This window comes from Leopardus geoffroyi, chromosome D4 (assembly GCF_018350155.1).
Source record: "Leopardus geoffroyi isolate Oge1 chromosome D4, O.geoffroyi_Oge1_pat1.0, whole genome shotgun sequence".
NCBI classification, from domain to species: domain Eukaryota; kingdom Metazoa; phylum Chordata; class Mammalia; order Carnivora; family Felidae; genus Leopardus; species Leopardus geoffroyi.
The window spans coordinates 87310329-87322659 of record NC_059342.1 but is presented as its reverse complement, the minus strand read 5'-3'; positions in this window follow the sequence as shown (position 1 = coordinate 87322659).

Sequence of the window (12331 nt, the reverse complement as noted above, 5' to 3'; positions counted from 1 at the left end):
TCAGTCGGTTGAGCGTGCGACTTCAGCTCAGGTCATGATCTCATAGTTCGTGAGTTCAAGACCTGCATCCGCCTCTGTGCTGACAGCTCAGAGCCTGGAGCCTGCTTCTGATTCTGTGTCTCCTCTCTCTGCCCCTCCTGGACTTGTGCTCTGTCTCTATCTCTCAAACATAAATGAATGTAAAAAAAAAAATTTTTTTTAAGAAAATTAAAATAAGACAAAAAAATTATACACCAAGACATAGCATATATAACCCACCTACATAATATAACATTTATGTCACATAACATATATTCTCGTGCATTTTTTAAAAGTTTATTTATTTTGAGAGAGAGTGAGCATGAGCAGGAAACATCCAGAGAGAGAGGAAGAGACAGAGAGGGAGAGAGGGAGAGAGAGAGAGAGGGAGAGAGAGGATCCCAAGCAGGCTCTGCACTGCCAGTGCAGAGCCCGACATGGGGCTTGAACTTATGAACCATGAAATCATGACCTGAGCTGAAACCAAGAGTCAGATGCTTAACTGACTGAGCCACCTAGGCATCCCCCTTGTGCATTTTATTGTTTAGATTTTATTTTTTAGTAATCTCTACATACAATGTGGAGCCCAAACTCACAACCCTGAGATCGTGAGTCACGTGTTCCTCCAACTGAGCCAGCCAGGCACCCCATATTCCTGTGCACTTAAAACATGAGAACTGTGAGGCACCTGGGGGCTCGGTCGGTTAAACGTCGGACTCTTGGTCTTGGCTCGGGTCATGATCTCCCAGTTTGTGGGTTCCTGCCCCATGTCAGGCTCTGTGCTGACAGTGCAGAGTCTGCTTGGAACTCTCTTTCCCTCTCTCTCTGGCCCTACCCTGCTTGTGCTCGCTCTCTCTCTAAAAATAAATAAACTTTATAAAAAAATAAAATAAAATAAAATATGGGGACTGTAGCATAAAACTGGGTGTTAGTCTAATTTTTCCCATTAACAATTTTTCTTTACCATTTTTTCTTGCTATTATATATTCTCCCATGACATTTTTCATTGCTGCATTGTTTTCTGTTTGGTAAATGTGCTCTAATTTTTTTGTTGTTCAAGATTTTTATTTTATTTTATTTTATTTTATTTCATAGAGGAGGAAAGGGCAGAGGGAGATAGAGGGAGAAAATCTTTTTTTTTTTTTTTAATTTTTTTTTCAATGTTTATTTATTTTTGGGACAGAGAGAGACAGAGCATGAAAGGGGGAGGGGCAGAGAGAGAGGGAGACACAGAATCGGAAACAGGCTCCAGGCTCCGAGCCATCAGCCCAGAGCCCGACGCAGGGCTCGAACCCACGGACCGCGAGATCGTGACCTGGCTGAAGTCGGACGCCCAACCGACTGCGCCACCCAGGCGCCCCATGAGGGAGAAAATCTTAAGCAAATTCCACACTCAACACGGAGCCAGATGCAGGGTTCTGTCCCATGACCCTGGAATCATAACCTGAGCCCAAATCAACAGTTGGATGGTCAACCAACTGAGCCATCCAGGCACCCCTAAAGTATTTTATTTTTATGTGATCAAGGCTCTCAATGTTTCCTTTTCTTCTCATCCTTGTCCTTCTTCTTCTTTTTAAAATGGTTTTTGCCTTTGGAGATGTGTGGAGAGACTCCTCCATCCCAAGGCACTGCAAATAATCACCTGTGTTTTCTTCTTGTGTTGGTATATCTTCCTTTTTAATCCTACAAGTTATAAGCTATATGAATTCATTCTGGAGTCTGATGTGAGGCACAATATAATTAGACTTTTTTTTCCCCCAAATGACTCATCAGTTGATCCAAACTTTTTTTTTTTTTATTCAATACATATCAATTAAGTCTTTTTTATGAGAAAGATCCCATTAAAAGTGATGGCAGAGGCACCTGGCTGGCTCAGTCAGTAGAGCATATATGACTCTTGATGTTGGGATTGTGAGTTCAAGCCCCACGTTGGGTGTAGAGGTTACTTAAAAAAAAAGGTTTTTTTAACTTTTTTTTAATGTGTATTGATTTATGAGAGAGAGTGTGTGAGCAGGGGAGGGGCAGAGAGGGAATGGGACAGAGGATCCAAAACAGGTTCTGCACTGAAAGCAGTGAGCCTGATGGGGGCTTGAACTCATGAACCCTGAGATCATGACCTGAGCCAAAGTCAGTTGCCCAACCGACCGAGCCACCCAGGTGCCCCCCCCCTTTTTTTTTTTTAACTTTTTAAAAAGTCATGGCAAACATAAGGATGGCTATAACCTATACCATCCCTCACTGAATAACTTTGAGATTCATAGAGCTTAATTTTACCCAAATAACTATATGCCACATTTCTTTCTTTCTCTTTTTAATTTTCTTTCTTTCTTTCTTTCTTTTTTTTTTTTTAAGTTTATTGGGACACTGGGTGGTTCAGTCAGTTAAGCGTCTGACTTCAGCTCAGGCGACTTCAGCTTGGGTCATGATCTCAAGGCTGGTGGGTTCATTGGGCTCTGTGCTGACAGCTTCAGAGCCTGGATCCTGCTTTGGATTCTGTCTCCCTCTCGCTCTCTGTCCCTCCCCTGCTCGAGCTCTGTCTCTGTCTGTCTCTCAAAAATAATAAAATAAAAGGTTTAAAAATTTTTAAGTTTATTTATTTTGCGAGAGAGAGAGAGAGAGAGAGAGAGAGAGAGGAAGAGTGAGAGCACGTGTGCATGTGCATGGGGGAGGGGCAGAGAGAGAGGGAGAGACAGAATCCCAAGCAGGCTCTGCAGTGTCAGTGCCAAACCCAACATGAGGCTCAAACTCTTGAACCATGAGATCACGACCTGAGCTGAAACCAAGAGTCAGCCACTCAAGCGACTAAGCCACCCAGGCACCCCCATATTTATTCCAATAGCACTTGTGCTGAAATCCATAATGTTGACAAAAGAAATATTGGAATTGACATATTTAGAAGAAAATTTGCTTATATAGAACCACACTCATTCATTCAATTGTCAATATTACTGAGTGTCTAATACATGCTAGGTAGCAATGATTATAAGATCTATGATCAAAATACTGATAATGAGGCAAGGCTTTTTTTTTTTTTTTTTTAAAGTGTATTTATTTATTTTGAGAGAGAAGGTGCAAGCATGAGGGAGAGAAAGAGAAGCCCAAGAAGGCTCCACACTGTCCGCACGGAGTCTGATACAGGGCTCAAACACACGAACCTGTTAGTTTATGACCTGAGCTGAAATCAAGAGTCAGAAGCTTAGCGGACTGAGCCACATGGGTGCCCCCAAGTAAGGCTTTCTTAATGACCTAGCATTTGGACAGAGGAAGTACGGAGTGTAGGCACTGTGACCTTTAGGGGAATAACATTCTAGAGACTGAAACAAGAAGGACTAAACCCTAAGGTAGAAGCATGTTCCAGGAGAAGCAAAGAAGTCAGGTTGTTGGAAGGGGGTAAGTAGAGGGAGATGGGCTAGGAGAATGTTGGAGGTTCAGTTTTGCAAGGTTTGTGGTCTTTGTCAGGGTTTCTGGGGTTTTCTACATTGGGCATACGATATTCAAAGCTGATTAAGACATGCCCGTGTCCTGAGTATTCACAGTTTGTGTCCAAAACTGTAATAGATATGAACAGAATTCTATAGGATTAGAGAAAATGGAATAAATAAATCCATTGGCAGAAATCAAAGGTGAAGGTTTAGATGGGTCAGTAAGAATTAATGGGTGGTAAGGGATTTCTTTTTGGGGTGATGAAAATGGCTTAAAATTGATTGTGGTGACTGGTTGCACATTTCTGTGAATATACAAAAGACACAGACACACTTTAAATGGCTGAATTGTACAGCATATGAGGTATATCTCAATAAAATGGTCATAATTTAAAAAAAAATGAATTCAGGTCTCAAGTAGAATGGATAGACATTTTAGATAGAAGAAAGTTTTGCTTGGGAAGAGTATTTGTGTACATTTTTCTTTTGAAAGAAAATGAGAATTCTCTTATTCTGAAACTTTGAAAATTGCAAGGAATTGACAGATAATTGGCTGGATATTGTACGTTTCTAGGCACTGAGCTAGACCTTAGGGTTGCAAAGATCAAAACAATATATCCCCATCATTCAAATCTCTAGACGAATGGAGTATGTGTGCTTGCAGAGTTACAAAGGTAACATTATTTATTGAACAACTAAAGTATTCCACCCTACTCTGAAATGTCACCTTTGACATACATTAAACATATACTTACATGTATCTGTTTCTGGGCTTTCTATTCCATTGACTAGATCTCTATGATTATTCCAATCTCAAGTCCATGTTCTTTATATTATTTTTCTTGGACTGTTTCTCTCTCTGTTTCTGCCCCAACAGCTTTAGCTGAGTATAATTAACATGCCACATATTTCACTCATCTTAATTATACAATTCAATGATTGTTAGTAAGTTTACAAAACCGTGCAACCATCACCACAATCTGAGTATTTTCATTACTTCCTCCCAAAAAACCTCAATGCCCATTCCTACTCCCAGCCCCAGGCAACCACTAATCTACTTTCTGTCTCTATAAATCTGCCTTTCCTGGACACGTCGTATAAATGGAATCATACAACATGTCATCTAGTGTATATGGTTTTATGTTGTCAATTTCTTACTATGTGGTGGGGCCTGGCTTCTTTCATTATTCTTCAATTTTAGGAATTTTGGGGGGCATTCTGATGGGTTTATTCTTCCCAACGACCTGGGGAAGAGATCGTGTTCACAACTCATTCTATAAGTCAACGGAGATCACTCTGCTAGGTCCCAACGTAATCATTTATTTTGTCTGTGGCTAAATCTTGAGTCTAAAAATTAAATCCATCTTTGGGGAGCCAGGCTGGCTCAGTTGGTAGAGTCTGTGACTCTTGATTTTGGGGTTCTGTGTTCAAACCCCACATTGGGTGTAGAGATTACTTAAAACTAAAATCTTAAAAAAAAAAAAAAATCCAGGGGAGCCTGGGTGGCTCAGTCAGTTAAGCGACTGACTCAGTTCATGGTCTCACCATTCCTGAGTTTGAGCCCTGCATTGGGCTCTCTGCTGTCAGCACAGAGCCTGTTTGGATCCTTTGTCTCTCTCTCCCTCTCTCTGCCCCTCCCCCGCTCTCTCTCTCTTTCTCAAAAACAAATAAACGTTAAAATGTTATCCATCTTGAAGGGACAGAGGATAGTTTTATTTTTACAGGCTGTCAGACTAAAAAGAAAGTTCCAGAAAGTATCATACCATGTTAAACTGTGGCCCAGAATGAATACATGATAACCTTACAAGGTAACTAATAGAAGGGCACTTCATGTGTGAGTTCTGGTTTGTTTCTTAAAAACGAAACAAATCTGTATACTCAGCTGTATGGCAAATCTTTCTTTCAGAACATCAGCTGTTTGTTTATTTGTAATCTGTGTCATGGGGACTGTACCACCTACATCTTGGAGCCATGAATACCCACCGTCTCCCAAACCCGAAGAGCGTGTGTGGAACAGCCATTGTAATTACAGCCACTCTCTATTAAGCCCTTTCAGGTGCCCGATGCACTTAACTTTCACAATGACCAGCTACAGCAAGTATCATTACCATGCCCCTTTATGTGTGTTCATTTAAGGCGGGCACATATATATTTTTCCAATTTTTCAAATGTTTATTTATTTTTGAGAGAGAGACAGAGTGCGAGTGGGGGAGGGCCGGAGAGAGGGAGACACAGAATCGGAAGCAGGCTCCAGGCTCTGAGCTGTCAGCACAGAGCCCGACGCGGGGCTCGAACCCATGAACCATGGAATCATGACCTGAGCCAAAGTCCGACACTCAAATGACTAGGGCACATATTTATTGATGACCTACCATGGGTGAGCACTGACCCAGCACAGGTGGACCTGAGGCCAAGGGGACAATGGTTGCAGCACATGGGGGAATGGGACGATGCACGCAGCAAAGCAGGAAACAAACACTGAAGGCGTGAATGCCAAGCTCAGAAGGCCACCAAAAAGGCAGCCAACCAGAGATGAAGTGGAGATAACAAGGTAGGCCTTTTCCAATGAAGTCTTCAGGGAAGGCCGTCTAAGAAGCCAATCTCCAATCTCAGACTTAAAAAATAAAAAGGAGGGGCGCCTGGGTGGCTCAGTCGGTTAAGCGGCCGACTTCGGCTCAGGTCATGATCTCACAGTCCGTGAGTTCAAGCCCCGCGTCGGGCTCTGTGCTGACGGCTCAGAGCCTGGAACCTGTTTCGGATTCTGTGTCTCCCTCTCTCTGACCCTCCGCTGTTCATGCTCTGTCTCTCCCTGTCTCAAAAATAAATAAAAATGTTAAAAAAAAAAATTTAAAAAAAAATAAAAAAAATAAAAAGGAGGGGCGCCTGGGTGGCTCAGTCCGTTGAGCATCTGCCTTCGGCTCAGGTCACGATCTCACGGCTCGTGAGTTCGAGCCCCACATCAGGCTCTGTGCTGACAGGTCAGAGCCTGGGGCTTGCTTTGGATTCTGTGTCTCCCTGTCTCTCTGCCCCTAACCCACTCGCATTCTGTCTCTGTCTCTCTCAAAAATAAATAAAAACATTTAAAAACATTAAAAAAAAATAAAAATAAAAAGGAGCCAACACCTCGCAAGGCTAGGAGACAAGTATTCCAAGCACAGGAAACGGGCACAGAGAAAGACAGGAAAGGCAAGAGATTACACAGCAGCCACACTGAAGCACCAAGATTTAAAATGCTACCGCCAGATGTCAAATTCCACTCCGTGAGGTCCTAATAAGGGGCCATTAACTGGTCTCACGTGGGGGCTCACCTAAGAAAAATATCCCTCTTGCTTGATCCTGGGAGGATGGATTATCCTGGGCCTCCCTCGGGAGGGGGGTGGGAGTTTTACCCCATTGTCCTTCCCTTCCTTCCTGTTCCCCAACTCCAGCTCTGACAAGGCTGTTTTAATGAGTTTATTAAGGCTCCTTTGTTCAGTGGACCTTTGAGCTGGGGCCTCTCCAGGGGTGGGTGGGCTGGGGCCTGAGCTGGGTGGAGGCAGAGGCCTAGGGGCAGTGAGAGGGCTGGGTGAGCAGGGATTAAATTTACCTCTCAGATGTCACCTCCTCCAGGAGGCCGTCCTTTTCTTCCCTGGATAAAAACGGTTGTTTCCAGATGTGCCCCTGCCCTTCTCTTCCCTTCCCCCGCTTTGCTTTGCTTTGCTTTCGGCACTTAGCTCACAGTAGGCATCCAATTAATATTTGTTGAAAAGTTACGTCTTCTTCCATGAGAGAGGAATGGGGTTTGGCCTTTTATTACCACTTCCTTCCCACCCCACTCCCCATCTCCCCAGCGGCGACCACCTCCTCACCTTAATGACCTTCTGCTTCTTTCAAGCACTTTCCACCCTGTAATCACTTATGAGCACGGTGTCCATGCACGAAGTGTAAATTCCAAGAAAGTAAGACTGTTTGGTGGTGATGTCTGCTCTCAAGCACAGTGTCTGACACATAGGAAGTGCAGGATAATTATTTGCTAGGTGAGTAAGTGAATGAATGAATGAATGGTAAAGGCTAAGCTGGGAAGCTTGCTTGCAGGACTCTGAGGCAATGTCTACTGCTCAGAACTCCATGGGATTTTTCCTCTTCCGAGCGGCTCTTATGTCTCTGATACACCTTGACTCTAAGTGGTTCTGGAATACCTCTTGAACAAATAGGTCTTAAACTTCAGAGCACCGAAGAATGACCAGGGAAATCCCAGAGCCCACCTTAAACATAGTGAATTGGTGGGGCTGCCCTGGGCTAATAGAATCTGGCTGTCACAATCCATTTTTCATTCTGCAGCCAGGTGGCTTCCTAAAGTACATAGATCCAGTGAGGTCATTCTCTTGCTGAAAACCCATCTATGGTTCCCTGGTATCCAAACTCCTTTTACCTTTAAAGTTTTTTTTTTTTTTAATTTTTAAAAATTTATTCATTATTGAGAGACAGAGACAGAACCTGAGCATGGGAGGGGCAGAGAGAGGGGAAGACACAGAATCCGAAGCAGGCTCCAGGCTCTGAGCTGTCAGCACAGAGCCTGATGCGGGGTTCAAACCCCCAGACCGCAAGATCATGACCTGAGCCGAAGTCAGATGCTTCACCAACTGAGCTACCAAGGCACTCCTCCTTATACCTTTAACACCTGCATGATCCAGTCTGGGGTCACTTGCCACTTCAAGGTACCAGGTTCTCTCTTGTCTTGAGGACTTTCTTCAAAGAAACTACCTGGAAAACTCTCTCCCTGTTGTTACTTCCATTTCCACCTTTTAGTTCTTCCTGTGTGGATGACTTCTTTTTCTTCAGATCTCAGCCTAGAAACCCGCTCCTTCCAGAGGACCTTCATGAGCCCCAGTTTCATGAGGGTCCTTTGTTGGCCGCACATCCCTGGCATCACCAGAGTTGACTCACGGGGTATTGTTCCTGTCTCTCTTCTCAACCTGTTAGCTTGGCGAAGGCAGAACTTTCTCAGTCCCCAGAACCTAGTGTAGCACCTGGCACATAATTGGTGGCAACTTGGGGAAGACAGCATCTATTTGGATGGCCACACCCAAATGTGTATGTGTGCACATACCTAGACTGTGCTCAGTGTTACTCAGGATTCATCTCACCCATCTTTTAAGGCCCAGCCTCCCTTTGGATGGCCTCCCTGACCCCTTATGGCTTGGTGGTAATAATAATGTTAATAATTAAGGAGTAGTGGGGCGCCTGGCTGGCTCAGTCAGAGGAGCGTGCGACTCTTGATCTTGTGGTCATGAGTTCAAGCTCCATGTTGGGTGTAGAGATGACTTAAATGAATAAACTTAAAAAATGATTAAAAAGTATGATGTACTGATGCATACGAGGCACAATGCTTTGTGCTCAAGTGTTAACTCATTCAATCTTATCTCAACCCCGAAGAGATAGACACTAGCATCCCAGTTTTACAGACAAAATAGTTGAGGCACAGAGTGATTTAAAGGAAGGAGCATGGGGTGCCTGGGTGGCTCAGTCGGGTTAAGCATCCGACTTCGGCTCATGATCTCACAGTTCCTGAGTTCAAGCCCTGTGTCGGGCTCTGTGCTGACAGCTCAGAGCCTGGAGCCCGCTTCCAATTCTGTGTCCCCCTCTCTCTTTGGCCTTCTCTCTCTCTCTCTCTCTCTCTCTCTCAAAAAATGAATAAGCATGGGGCGCCTGGGTGGCGCAGTCGGTTAAGCATCCGACTTCAGCCAGGTCACGATCTCGTGGTCCATGAGTTCGAGCCCCGCGTCGGGCTCTGGGCTGATGGCTCAGAGCCTGGAGCCTGTTTCCGATTCTGTGTCTCCCTCTCTCTCTGCCCCTCCCCCGTTCATGCTCTGTCTCTCTCTGTCCCAAAAATAAATAAACGTTGAAAAAAAAAATAAAAAAAAAAATGAATAAACATTGAAAAAAATTTAAAGGAAGGAGCATGCACAGCCTTTTGAATCAGGCCGTTCTGGTGTTAACCCAACCTCCATCTCACCAGCTATGCATGACCTGGGCAAGTCAAGAGGTTCTCTGAGCCTTTGTTCTTTCCTACCTCTGTGATGGGTGGGATATAATATCTGACCTATCAGGATGTTGTGAGAATTCATGCAAAGTGCTTAACACATGGCGAGGACCCCATATTCTAGGAGGTGTTATTATATTTCTTGTTTCATCCTTGGTTCATGGTATGGACATTCAAAAGTTGAGTTGTTTATTAAATAGAACTGAACATTCCTAAAATAGTTGCCAACAGAGTTTTAAAATGGGGATGCCTTCTTTTTAAAAAAATTTTTTAACGTTTATTTATTTTTGAGAGAGACAGAGACAGAGCACGAGTGGGAGAGAGACAGAGAGAGAGGGAGACAGAATCCAAAGCAGGCTCCAGGCTCTGAGCTGTCAGCAGAGTCTGATGTGGGGCTCAAACTCACCAACCGTGAGATCATGACTGAGCCAAAGTCGGACGCTTAACTGACTGAGCCACCCAGGCCCCCATAAAATGGGGATGCCTTCTTTTTTGACTCTTTGCAAGGGCCTCTTTGAAGGCATTTGAATGTTCTCTGAACATACATATACTGAACTTTTTGTGTAGCAAGGAGTAGAGAGGTAGGAAGCAGGAAGCTTCCTGGAAATGGCCTGATAAGCCATTTGAGATTTAAAAGGGGCTCTGGCCTCCTATTAGGCTGGAAACTACTTACCAGCGACTAGGCATTCAGTTAGTCTTTGCTGTGTGCCAGGCACAGTGCTGGGCTTCTGGGGACACCAGTGGTCTCTATGGTGGTGAGGCTTGCCAAGCCCCACTGGGGCAAAGACAGGCATTAGTACCTTGTCACTTACTTACAAGTTTGAGGAGTGCTCCAGAGGAGAGAAATTTAGTCCCCTGGGAGCCAATAACAGGGGTTTGGGATCTGGTCCCTTTAGCAAGTAACACTTCCAGGGAGGACTGAAAGTTAAGAGGGCAGGGAGGGGCATCCCAGAGGCTGGGCAGAGGAGTTTGAGTTGCTGTCAGGGTAACAGAGGATGGGCTAGAGAGCCTGCTGCTTCAGGGTGAGAGAAATGAGGACTGGACAGACACCACAGGGCCACTTGCTGCCCAACTGCCCTTCTCTTTGTCCCCAAATAGGCCACATAAAACTTGAATGCCCCAAAGAGAAAAAAATGAAATTTAAATTACCCAGAGGCAACTGCGATCAATATTTAGATCTATATTCCTAGATTTTATTAGAAATATACATTGTTATAGAAACAGGATACATTATCTGTAAATTGCATTTTATAGAAACTTAAATGTGCTACACATTTTGCCACTTTTAAATGTCTATAATGACACTGCTCATAGCCACCTGAGATTCTATACCGTGTGTCAGAAATACTCCGTTAAAGGCCTACTATACATTCTTTCTCAGATATTTAGTGAACACCTGTTGTATGGCATGACTTTGCTTGGAAATTTAGGTTGACCGCAGGATCCTACTATTATCATGGTAATATTATTATAAATGATGTGTTGTTGAATATCCTTGGGGCTCAACATCTGTGCAGACCTGTAATTGTTGACACAGGAAAAATTCCCACAAGTAAGATTTTCTAGATTAAAGAGGAGACTTTAAGGTCAAATTACCCTCCAATTAGATTTTACCAATTTATATTCGTACCCACTTCCTGTGTTTAGCTGTTCAATAATGTCCATTACTTTCTCTACTTCCTTCTTTCATTCTTAAACCCTCTGCAGGCTGACTTTTGTTCCCCGTATTCCACTGAAATTGTTCTCACTGAGGTCATCAGATATCATTCAGAACGCCAGTTTCAGTGGCTGATCTATTTTCTGGCCTTATCCTCATTGACCTGTTTGGGGAATTTAATACTGTGGACCGCTCTTCTCTTCCTGAAATATTTTCCTTGGTCAGGTAAAGCAGGTCCAGTCTTACTAGCCTCATTTTACAGCTGCGAAACCGAGGCCCAGAGAATTACCAAGTCTACTAAAGAGGACACAGCACTATTCAAACAGTGTTCAAATCTAGGCCTCTTGACTCCCACAGCCTTGAGCTTCTTTTTGAGTGTGGTTTTTGGAATCTTTGGTGACGTGTACATTCTTTAGCGTTAAGAGGGCCTCACAAGGAGAATTTTGTCTGGTTCTTTTTGGAAGAAATTTCTATTGCATTCCATCCCCGCCCCCAGTGCTGTTAATCTAATCAGTCTTTATGGCCTTGGCTGGAACAGGGTCCTAAATGAGAACTCAGTTGTGTGAGGGGGGTGCAGAGTTGGTGCATCCCTGAAGAGTTCAGGGATAGAAAGAAGGCAGCGCAGAGGACCTGAAGGGAGGATACCCGCCAAGAAGCCCAGAAGCGGGCTTCGTGGCCAAGCAGCAATCTGCGGGGGCTTGTGCAAACGTGTTGTGGGCTTTATTGGATGAGCGGCGCAGTTACTTCTCAAACCACTGGCACCCTCATGGGACTTAGAGCAGTTGCTTCTTTCATTGAGTTGTTTTGAGCATTTAATAAGTTCAATATACATAAATCTCTGGGCTCTGCCCGACCGACGCACGACACACACCCAATAACTGGTAGTTACTTGGGTCTTTAGTTTCGATGTAACAAGCAGTCTTCTGTATTCGACCTCATTTGGGCCTTCCAATGATCCAACCAAACTCCCGATCCGCATATGGATATTTTAAATCACCATTCTATCGAGGCAGAAACTACGGAGCAGAGAGTGAGCACCAGGCCTCGAAGTGGCCGCAATCTGGAGCGGGATCTGCTGGGAGCGCCCAACTTTTCCGCTGGGCACTCCCAGGCCCCACAACTCATCCGCGCACTCTGGTCGCAGCCTCCAGTCTTTGCCTCTGCGCCCGGCCGCTCTGCGCCATCTTTGAGCCTGGCACGGTGCCCCACTTC